Genomic DNA, 12,688 nt, shown 5'->3' on the forward strand with positions numbered 1-12,688 from the left:
CTGGGAGTGGATTTTCATCCCAGAAGGGGACCAGGAAGACTACTAATAGTGCTTTCCAAAACAATTGACTGTTAAATAATAATTTGCAAAGATTCCACTTGAAAAGCATTTCCCAACCTGTACAGGGACATTAAAAAAAGCATAGTTAGTGGCCCCATACTGCCATTATACCCACTGTCCACTTAACCACAGATATTTGGACAAGCCGAACAGAGCAAATGCAAGATTTAAAATTTAAGGTTTAAGTCTTACGTTGTGTCTTTCTTGAGGATCCTTGCGCGCCATGCCTGTTGCTGCTGCCAGGAGTGGATTTTCATCCCAGAAGGGATGAAGATGTGTCTTTCTTCCCAATGGACACAGATCTAAAGAGATGTAAAGAGCTGTTGGTAAGCAAATTGTCAGCTCAAGTGGCATGTGACGTGATGCAGCGATGGCTTCTCCTTCAGTTTCTCCAGTAAGTGTATCTGCCAAGAAAAACCAATACTTTCAAAACACGAACTGGCGATGCAGATGAGTCAACACAACTGTCTTAACTTTTGACATCTGGTCGGGTCAGAATTGCCTACAATTAATGACACCTCTACCTTGACTCCATCTGATACAGTCAGCATTCAAAAAATGGTTGAGGACTATTTAAAATTGTTAATGATAGCAACCAAATAGGCATGTCAGATAGTCCATTTGACAACTGGCATGAAAAGAAAGGTAATTTGGAGACCTTTGCACAAACTGGCTTTGCTTTACTTGAGCAGCCCACCCTCCAGTGTGTAATCAGAGTTTTCACCACAGCCAAGAACCTTGTTAGTGATTGGCCTATGAGGCTACTTCCCCAAAATGTGGAAAAGATTATGTCCATCAAAATGAACTACAAATTCTGCGAGAAGGACCTTTACCCACCGTCAATTACGTGCAAAAACTACAGAGGCACCTGGAATGGTGGATTCCAGCAGGGGCAAATTAATATTGTGTACACTGATGAGGGTGAGGAATCAAATGATAATGATGGTGACAACATCTTGCCAGTCTGTGCATGTAAATTTAATTGCCAGCAATGTCAGCTGCCCATTGGTAGCTTGTTTTGTGGGGGCCCAAAAAAAACAATCGCTTCATGATTGAGTACATTGTTGATGAAGATGTTGGTGGTGAAGATGGCAGGTGCTTGGATCTAGCAGAGAGAAGGTAGCTAGCTGACGCTGGACTGCTTGTTGTTAATTTTTTAGCCAAAGTTTCTGAATTTTGCAAAAATGTTTTTTTGATGGATGCCCTGCAGATAACATAACAGGGTGGAGATTCCTAGATGGTTAAGGTCATTACAAATGGTACAGATGCCTTCACAATTGTTGTCAGGATTTGGGTTAAAATAATTCCACACCCAAGATATGGCTTTTCTGGTCTTATTCCCAGGCATCACCCCAGCCTATAATACCAGTTTATATTGTTAACCCAGCCTATACCATCACCCAAGATTATACCAGCATCCAAGCCTATATCGTCATCCCATACTATGTTGTGTATAAATTACAGCTGCGCTCCCTGTTAGGTTGGGGATTCTTTGTCCACTTTAGTGGATGTGAGCTCCATTTTAGTCTATATCACCACACTCCCTACACATCTTCTGACCTGGGCTATAGGAGGAGTATCTGCACTCTGGAATACGGTTGCATGGAGTTGCCCCTCTGTCTCGCTGAAATTCAGGTAAAGGGGCCATGGGTAGGGAAGTAGGGACACTATATGAGAGAATACAGTTTTAGCTGATTTATTCCATTTTTTAAACCATATATCCTCTATTTTCACCTTTTGAAAATATGTTTATGTGAATCTCAGCTGAGGCATTTGTGATGTCATTATGTTTAATATATTAGGCACGTTATTTAGCACTTTGTTGTGGTTTTGTAGTTGGCATGTAGGCTAATATTTCCACTAACAATGTCAATACTTTTTACGAATACACTGCGTTTTCCACTTACAGTGTCACAATATTTTTTATGAATACACTGCGTTTTCCACTTATAGTGTCACATTATATTTTACGAATACACTGCATTTCCACTAACAGTCTCAATATTTTTTACGAATACACTGCATTTTCCACTTACAGTGTCACAATATTTTTTATGAATATACTGCGTTTCCACTAACAGTGTCAATATTTTTTATGAATGCACTGCGTTTTCCACTTACAGTGTCACAATATGTTTTACAAATACACTGCATTTTCCACTTACAGTGTCACAATATGTTTTACAAATACACTGCATTTTCCACTTACAGTGTCACAATATTTATTATACACTGCGCTACCACTTACAGTGTCACAAACAATATGTGTATGAATATTACACTGTGGTCTGACAGGCAGCATCACAGTAAACAAAAATAATAATAATATAGTACACTGGGGTACTGCACAAAAAAAATATTCTTATTTATTAATTATATTATTATTAGCTTTTATTTTTTTATACACTGGGCACCCTTGGATGGACAGATCATCCTTGGTTGGACACAGCAGCCCCTGCCCCTGGATAGACACAGAAACCCCAAACTTACATATCCAATTATACCTATATCTTACACATTACATATCCATCTATACCTATATCATACACATTATGGACCTCATTCAGAGTCAGTCGTTGTGGCTGCTCGGTCGTAAGTTGCAAGTTGCGTCGTTAAGATGGGATCGTTAGCTGGACGAGCGAGGGGAGGATGCGGCTAATTACATTTTTTGATTCCGAATTTATGTGGAAGACTAAAAATACGCCCCCTTCTCGTTCACATCATCTCCGGGCATATAAGGATTAATCTAGACCATCGGGAACCATCGGAGCTGGTCGTAGAGCTTAAGGTTGACCATACCCTCTCTTAAGCACTACGATCAAGTCAGTGTAAAAACCTCCCATGTCACATGTGCCATGACACTACTTAGTTAATTATGCACTCCCATAAAAGACCATTTGCATAGTCAGGCACGCCTGCATTCGGATCTCCACTCCCCCGTTTACAAGCACCTTCCCCTGTTACCACCCACAAACGCCTCATCCTGTGACTCAAACTAACGACCTGGCTGTGTTCAAGGAGAGAGCAATTTCTGATTGTAATAGCTAGTTTGCGCTCATTTTAGGCATGCGCAGTTTAGCGAACATCGGTGGCGTACGATTGAGCGGCCGCAACGACCGACTCTGAATGAGGTCCAATATATCCATCTATAACTATAGCATACACTGACATATCTATCAATACCTATTACCTATATCATGCATATTCATCTGTACCTATATCATATACATTACATAACTATCTATACCTATATCATACGGGAAGCAATCGGGAAGCCGACTGCCTATATACCGCCAGCCGGCTTCCCGACTGTCTTATCCCGGCAAGGGTGAAATGCCGGGGCGTCTAGATGTAGACGCCCGCATTTCCCCGACGCCGGGAGACCGGTGCCCTGCATCACGATCATAGTGATGCAGGTTGCCGCGAGCGGACAGCCGCAGGGGGGGAGGGTTAGGTTTAGGGCTCCCAGGGGGGACTTAGGGTTAGGCACCCCCCCGGGAGGGTTAGGGTTAGGCTAGGGGGAGGGAGGGTTAGGGTTAGGCACCCCCAGGGGGACTTAGGGTTAGGCACCCCCCCGGGGGACTTAGGTTTAGGTAGCGGGGAAGGGGGTGGTTAGGGTTAGGCACTTAGAGGGGGGATTAGGGTTAGGCACCCCTAAGGAGGGTTAGGGTTAGGGGGGTTAGGTTAGGTTAGTGGATACTTACCTATCCACGATCGGGATTTCCAGCACTGTCGGGCTTCCGCTGCGTCTCACTCTGCTCCTGTCGGCCTGCCGCTAACGGGAATCGAACCGCCGGCCATGCGGCCGATGGTATATCATACCCATTCCATATCACACATATTACATATCCATCTACACCTATATCATGCATGTTACATATCCATCTATACCTATATCATACACGTTACATATCTATCTATACCTAAATGATACACATTATTATTATCCTTAATTTATATGGCGCCACAAGTTTTCCGCAGTGCCTTACATACAACTAATAAGTGAACAAGAAACAAGTAACTTACAGTACATTATAGTGCAGGACAAGGACACAATTTATATACATTGCTGCAATAGCGAGTAAAGCACTCACAATAAGCAGCAGGGAGTTGGCAGTCAGGTGTTAGGTGCCCTTATGGGGAGTAAGGAGTAGAAGAAAATGTAAAGAGAAGCATTTGAGGAAAGAGGTGCCTGTTTGTGAGAGCTTACATTCTAAATGGGAGGGGCAGACAGACAGACGTGACACAGAAGGGGAAGATAGGGAGGAAAGAGCATGAGGTGGGTTAGGATGAGAGCTGAAAGGCCTTGATGAAGTAGTGGGTCTTGAGAGCCCGTTTGAAGATTTGTAGAGAGGTGGAGAGTCTGATAGGGAGAGGGAGAGCGTTTCAAAGGTAGGGAGCAGCACGGGCAAAATCTTGGATGCAGGAGTGGGAGGAAGTAATCAGTTGGCAAGAGAGGTGGCATGCATTTGTCATTGGCGCCGAGAGGGGGGGAGCAGGTACAGTTTACCCGGGCAAGCCCGGGTCCGGCGCCGACCCCCCCTCTCACAGCAGCTCAGCACACAGCTTGTGCTGGGCTGCTGTGTGAGACTGCTCGTGGCTGCTGCAGCAGCCGGAGCAGTCTACTATGGATGTGGGGGGGAGCGATCACACTGATGGCTCCCCCCCTGCTTAGCACTGGGCTGGGGAGCTTACAGCGCCCCCCTCCCCGGAGCGCTGAAAAAGTGATGTTTTTTTTCCAAGGGGGCGAGGCCACACCTCCCACAATTAGGTCACGCCCCCTCCATTACCCAGGCCCAGCCAGGCTCTTAACGGCCCTGGCATTTGTTGAGTGAAGTGTGCGGGCGGGAGTGTAAAGGGAGAGAAGGTTAGAATTGTATGTGGGAGAGGACTTGGTGAGGGCTTTGTAGGCGAGTGTAAGAACCTTTAATTGGCATCTGAAGGGGAAGGGGAGCCAGTGTAGTGCTTAAAGGGGAGGGAAAGCAGATGTAGAACGTCTGGTGAGGAAGATGAGCCAAGCAGCAGCATTGAGAACCGATTGTAGTGGAGAGAGGTGAGAGACTGGGAGGCCAGCTAGGAGAAGGTTACAGTAGTCCAATCTGTAGATGACCAGTGAGTGGATGAGGGTTTTAGTGGCATCATGGGTGAGGAAGGGTCTAATCCTGGAGATATTTTTTAGGTGGAAACAGCAGGACTGCGAGAGGTGCTCATTACAATCCATCTACAGTATACCTATATCATACACATTACATATCCATCTATACCTATATCATACACATTACATATCCATCTACCTATGTCATACACATTACATATCTATCTGTACCTATATCATACATGTTACATATCCATCTATATCTATATCATGCACATTACATATCCATCTATACCTATATCAAACACTTACATATCTATCAATACCTATTACCTATAACTAGAGATGAGCTGGTCCGGTTCTCAGAGACCCGGAGCCACCCGAACTTGCAGATCCGAGGCGAGAACCGATTTTGGCTCGGGTTTTCCCGCCTGACTCGGATCTCAATACAGACAAAACATTATCCTCCCACTGTCGGATTCTCGTGGGTTTTTGATTATATAAAAGTTCCTACAATCTGTGCCATTTTCACTCCGGCTGTGGAGAGTGTGGTGAATGGATGTGCTGTCCATCCAAGAGCTGCTATATCTGCTGTGTCCATCAAGGGGTTGCTGTGTCCATCCAGGGGCAGTGGCTGCTGTGTCCATCCAGGGTCTGCTGTGTTTATCCAGGGGTTGCTGTGTCCATCCAGGGGCAGTGGCTGCTGTGTTCATCCAGGGGCTTCTCTGTCCATCCAAGGGTGCCCAGTGTATAAAAAAATCAAAGCTAATAATAATCTAATTAATAAAAAAAGAATATATATTTTTATTGTGCTGTATCTCAGTGTACTATATTATTATTATTTTTTTTTACTGTGACGCTGCCTGACAGACCGCAGTGTAATATTCATACACATTTTGTTTGTGGCACTGTAAATGGTAGTGCAGTGTATAATAAATATTGTGACACTGTAAGTGGAAAACTGTCACAAGCCGCCGCACTGCGAATGCTGTGCAAGGTGAACATCAGGCAAGTGTTCACTGAATCTCCGCCTACCTCCTGTCCATCATTCTGTGGATCAGTCCAGATTGGCTCCGGCATCTATATCCTGCTGGCGCTAACACTGGTCTAATGCCGATGATAGAGTTCTCGTGTTCCCGGTTCTGGCTTGTGTCAACTGGGCAGCACATGTCGCACTACAGCGTCAGCTGCTTGTGCCAACTCAGCGGCACAGGCTGCACTACAGCATCAGCTGTTTGTGTCAACCCAGCGGCACAGGCCGCACTACTGCGTCAGCTGCTTGTGTCAACCCAGTGGCACAGGTCGCACTCCAGTGACTTTTGTGCACAGTCTTGTGCATTTAACACCAGTGACTTTGTTACAACTTTACCCGGCTACTGCCGCATCTTGCCAAGTTATTCCAGCCCTCAAGATTGCCACACAGCCCAAAGGCTGCTGCTCAGCCCAGAGGCTTGTACTCAGGCCAAAGGCTCCTACATGGCCCAAAGGCTGCTACACGGCCCAAAAGTCGCATCTTACCAAGTTATTCCAGCCCTCAAGGCTGCTACACAGCCCAAAGGCTGCATCTAGCCCAGTTTCACCAGCCCTCAAGGCTGCTGCACGGCCACATCCAGTCAAGAGTTCCAACCCTCAAGACTGTTGCTGGACTTTACTCAAAAGAGTCACACGCATCCTAACATTATCATCGGCCACACTTACTTTTCTTTGAGTATAGTTTATCCTCTATTGTCAAGCCTGGTCAAAATCCTGCTCAAATCTTAGCTGTGCAGATACAGGTTCTTACACAGAAAGTTCAAGAACTTTCCATCTGGGTTGAAGAATCTCGTGGCGCCTCTGCTCCCACTGTAGTGGAACCTAAATTAAATCTGCCAGATCGGTTCTCAGGTAACAGCAAGGATTTTTAAAATTTCAAAGAAAGCTGCAAACTCTACTTCCAGCTTTGACCCAGATCCTTGGATTCTGAAGCCCAACAACTAGGGATAATTATCTCTTTGTTACAGGGTGACCCACAAACATGGGCCTTTGGTCTTCCTTCAACTAGCCCTGCACTGTTGATGGTCGAGGCATTCTTTGCTGCATTGTGTCTCCCGTACAACAACTCGGACAAGGTGGCCATGGCAGAGGCTAGCCTCAGGTCTCTGAAGCAGGAAAACAAAGCCACTAAGGACTATTGCATGGAGTTCCGGAGTTGGGTGGTTGATTCCGGCTGGAACAACATAGCCTTGCATAGCCAGTTCCATTGCAGACTATCTGAAGAGATTAAGGATGTCTTAGTCCAGTATCTTGCCCCAAGTTCTCTGGATGACCTCATGAACCTGGTTATATGCGTCAACCGGCAGCTCCCTGAACGCCGATTGGAGAAGAAATTGTCTTCTCTACCTTCACGATCTCTGTTATGGTTAGCTCCACCTGAATCAGAGGAACCAATGCAACTGGGAGCGTTTTGTCTGCCAGCTGAAGAGAAACGGAGGTGACGTTCGTTGGGTCTGTGCCTGTATTGCGGCGGTAAAGGTCATATGGCTCAGCTTTGCCCACTGAAGTTGGGAAAAGGCAAGGTCTAGATGAGCTAGGGGAGGTACTTCTAGGCCTTGCATCCATCTTCCTGGAAAATTCTGTCCTTATTACCACAGTTGTCTCTTTTTCCAATGATCAAGTCTCCATTCCTGCATTCATTGATAGCGGAACTGCAGAGAATTTCATGGACATTACCTTTTCAAGACCTTGGGTCTGGAACCTGAGCCCTTATCCACACCTGTGTCGGTTATTGGTCTGGACGGGTCATATCTCTCCAAGCTTCTAGTCGTCTTCCGGACCTCTTCATTGCAATTTGCCACTGGAGCTCTGCATCGGGAGGAATTATCATTCTTACTTCTTTAGTGTCCGCTGGCTCCAGTCGCGGTGGGTGTACCCTGGCTGAAAAAACACAACCCCGTAATCCAGTGGCAAACTGGTGAAATTCTTGAGTGGGGACCGACCTGCTTTTGCGGATGCTAATCCCGTCCTGTTCGTCTTGCTGCCACCGTCTCAGCCATGTGCTTGTCTATTCCTGCTGCTTACCGTAACCTGGCCGAAGCTTTTTCTAAAAGGAAGGCTGACGTTCTGTCACCTCACCATTCTTTCAACTGCGCCATCAATTTATTACCCAGTGCTAGGCTTCCTAAAGGCAGATTACATGCATTATCTATTCCGGAAGACCAAGCCATGCAAGAATATATTGAAAAGGCTCTGGATAAGGGATTCATTCATCCTTCTAAGTCCCCAGTGGGAACAGGGTTTTTCTTTTTTGAGAAAAAGGATGGATCCCTCTGACCATGCATTGACTTCCATGGACTGAATAAAATCACAATCAAGAATGCCTATCCCTTGCTGCTCATCTCCATCCTATTTGACCAACTACAGGAAGCCTTCTTCTTCTCTAAGATTGATCTTAGAGGCGCATACAACCTCATCCGCAATAGTGAAGGAGACGAGTGTAAAACGACATTGAACACTCATTCGGGACACTCTGAATATCTTGTCATGCAGTTCGGCGTCTCCAATGCCCCAGCCGTCCCTGCAGTGGTCTATCTAGATGACATCCTCATCTATTCGAAGTCCATGGATGAACATCATAGACATGTGAGGCAGGTCTTACAAAAGCTACTGAGGAACAACTTGTATGCCAAATTAGAGAAATACAAGTTTGATGTAAAGGAGGTCTCATTCCTGGGATACATTATCTCCTTGCAAGGTTTCTCTATGGATCCCGGCAAGGTGAAGGCTATCCAGCAGTTCCTGGGTTTTGCAAATTATTATCGCAAGTTCGTGAAGTCTTTCTCCTCTATAGTCTCACCCATTGTTTAACTTACCAAGAAGGAACCGAGGTTGCTAATTGGTCATCTGGGGCCATTCAAGCATTTAACACACTTAAGGTGGCTTTTGTGTCTGCTCCTGTCCGCCGGCATCCCAATCCAGAGTTCCCATTTATTGTTGAGGTGGACGAATCTGAAATCAGAGTGGGCGCTATCCTTTCACAGAAGGACATTAGAGATGGTAAGCTTCATCTCTGTGCCTTCTTTTCCAGAAAATTTGACATGGCAGAGAGGAATTATGATGTCTGTAACCAGGAACTTTTGGCCATTAAGTGGGCCTTTGAGGATTGGAGGCATTGGTTATAGGGGGTTAACCATGTAGTGACGGTACTCACAGACCACAAGAATCAGGCCTATATTGAGACGGCAAAGAGGTTGAATGTGAGGCAGGCTTGTTGGGCCCTATTCTTCACCTGGTTCAATTATGTCATGTCATTTCGACTGGGGTCTTAGAATATTAAGGCGGATGCTCTTTCCCGAAGTTTCTCTATCAGTCTTCCTCCGAGAGCCTCAGAAGATACCATTATTCCAACCTCCAGGATCCACTTTGCCATTACCAGGACTCTGGTGGACTCTCTCAGGGCTTGTCAGACCAAAGCCCCTCTTGGGAAGCCATCAGGTGTGCTCTTCGTCCCTGAGAGATTGCGCAAGGATGTGTTGAAGGACTTCCATTGTTCCAAGGCAGTGGGTCATCCAGGCATCACTAGAACCTTAGAATTTCTGTCTCGTTCTGTCTGGTGGCCGTCCATGTCTCAAGACACTCGTGAATTTGTCCTGGCATGTGATGTCTGTTCTAAATATAAGACCCTCTAAACCACTCCTCAAGGTCTCCTGTATCCTATGCCTACACCCGTTAAGCCACGTACTCCAAAAATATACTGGTAGGTTAATTGGCTCCTAACAAAATTATCCCTATTGTGTATGTGTGTGAGCATGTGGTAGGGAATATAGATTGTAAGCCCAATTGGGGCAGGGACTGATGTGAATGGCCAAATATTCTCTGTAAAGCGGAATATGTGTGCGCTATATAAATAACTGGTAATAAATAAAAATAAATAAATATTGATATGGACTTTGTTGTACATATCCCAGTATCTTCCCATTGTTCTGTCATTTGGACCATTGTGGACTGGTTCTCTGAGATGGTACATTTTATTTCTCTGGCCAAATCTGCTAAGGAACTGTCAGTACTTTTTCTGCAACATGTCTTCAGGCTTCATGGACTTCCCATGGATATCATCTCAGATCGTGGAACACAATTCGTGGCCCGAGTTTGGAGATGTTTCTGTGTGGAGTTGGGCATCGATGTGACTTTATCCTCGGGCTACCATCCACAGTCCAACGGCCAGACGGAGCGGGCCAATCGGTCCTTGGAACAGTACCTCTGTTGTTTCATTTCTAAGTGCCAGGACAATTAGGTTGCACTTTTGCCCTTTGCAGAATTCGCATATAATAACTCTTGCCATTTTGCTTCCTCCGTCTCTCCATTTTATTGCAACTCTGTGGTGCATCCTAGGAGTAATTCGTATGAATCCCCTACCAGCAGTACCTCTTCTTCATCACCCGTTTCTAGGCTACCGGCAGTCTGGAGGAAGGTGCATCATGCTCTCCATCAAGCATCGGGGTGGTCCAAGGTGTGGGTTGACAAACACCGTAGGCCCTGCAATTTTAGAGTTGGAGACCTAGGACCTGATTCAGAGCTGCTCGTAAAGGCGCAATCACTCGCTGCCGGGCGATTGTTGCTCAGTGCGCATACGTATAATTTGCAGTTCGCGTGCGCAAGTCATTTTCAGTGATGGGGAATCGTGCGCTCGTAGTACACAAACTTCCTGCTACTTTGAGTGACAGATAGTGCCGTTTGTGGGTGGTAACAGGGGAAGGTGCTTGTGAATGGGGGAGTGGTGGAGTGAACGCAGGCGTGTCTGACCGTCAAAACGGAGTTTTAAGGGCATCCATAATTAAAAGACAGCATCATTGTACACGTCAGTTCGCATCTATTTTGATGGAAGTACTTGCAGTGCTTGCAGGAGCCCAGGGTCTACCACAAGCACTGCGTGAGCAGGCGATGGTTCTTTCTGCTGCTGATGTATGCAATCAAATAATAGAGTAGCAGGTGTTACTCATTGCATTGTATAATTGCAAAGTGGATGCGTGAATTAGCATATTTTTTTGTTTCTGGTTACTCTTTTTGTTTGTGATTTTGATATTTATAAAGATACCAAGCACAAAAACCTTTTACTTCCATAACAATTGTCCCTATATATTTTTTTTTACACAAATACATGATACTTTTCTTTGTAGTATTTAAAGTGTAATCGTTTTTTATTTTTTTATTTGGGAAACTCCTTTCAAGCTGGTGTGGAACTGCACATGCCAGCATGCCATTCCAGAGTAAATACATGCCTTATTAGCAATACTGTGCCAGCCCAGGCCCAGATTTTGAGTTCCATATTAGATCTAGTGGTTTATAATTTTTGGAAGAAGGATAAAAAAGCTTTTTAATAAGAAAAATTACTGACTTTGGCCCTCATTCAGAGCCACTCGTTAACAGCAGTACGCTCGTTGCGTTCCGATGTTGAGAAACCGCGCATGCGTCGGTGTAACACTGCGCATGTGCGTACTGCAGATTGCGAGTTTTTTTGGACTCGTTCCTAAAATAGCGTACAGGAAGTGACATGTCAAATGTGATTGACAGAACAGGGCGTTTTAGGGTGTTGACGAGGGTGGAGATGGAAAAACGCAGGCGTGGCGAGGCGTTTTTGGGGCGTACATACATTAGCAGATGCGAGCGTAAAATGTGTACGGACCGACTCCTACGTCACTGGATGATCCTCTTTCCCTTCCAAATGCTCGCACAGCTTAGGGTCTGGATTCCTCGACCACATTGGCGATGGCCTTCTCCTCCGTCCCGGGACTCCACGATGTTGTTGCGATTAATCGCGGGCGGGCAGAAAAGCAATTAGTGTTGGATTGAGAACCGGCTTGGTATGTGTTTTGAAATCAGTTTTTTGGGATAGCACAAAACGTACGCAGGTGGAACTCAGAGCTGCTAATGTCAGGATGACACAGTCAATTTGCGTACATTTGGCGGGGTTTATTTGGGCAGCAATTTGGTGGTTAGGGCCTATTGTAATAATAATTTCATCATGTTTTCAGTTTCGCACCATTTTATTTGTGCCTCTTGAATTTGCCTAATTATATGAATTTTTAAACGTTCCTTAAAGAGCCCTTTTTTTTTTTTTTTTTGGGCCGAGTTTTTGCCTTTTGGCCCAGGATTAAATGTAACCCATTTGTACAATAATTTCACAATCCAATGTCATTGTTTAATTTCCAAATTATTGCTCAAACAAAAAAACTTTTTTTAAAAATTTTGGGGACATCTTTTTTGCCCAAAGATATGTTCCCAAATCAAACAAATTGGCCCAACATAACTGTTGACATAAACATACATCAAAAAAATAAAAACATTTCACAAGAAAGGAGAGGGAAGTTTTGACCCGAAAGGAATATGAGCCAAGCACAGAAGGATTGTGGGAAAAGTCACCATTGCTGTCACCGTTTTTTCACCCGTTTGGATGGGGGAGGGAGGGCGCCAGACCGGGTCCGGGATGTCATCGGGCTGGCCTGTCCAGAGGCAGATGTTGTGGCCTCTGGACTAGGCACAGGGCTAGGCACATTTGGA

This window comes from Taudactylus pleione, unplaced genomic scaffold (assembly GCF_031769625.1).
Source record: "Taudactylus pleione unplaced genomic scaffold, aTauple2 ptg000814l, whole genome shotgun sequence".
Lineage (NCBI taxonomy): Eukaryota > Metazoa > Chordata > Amphibia > Anura > Myobatrachidae > Taudactylus > Taudactylus pleione.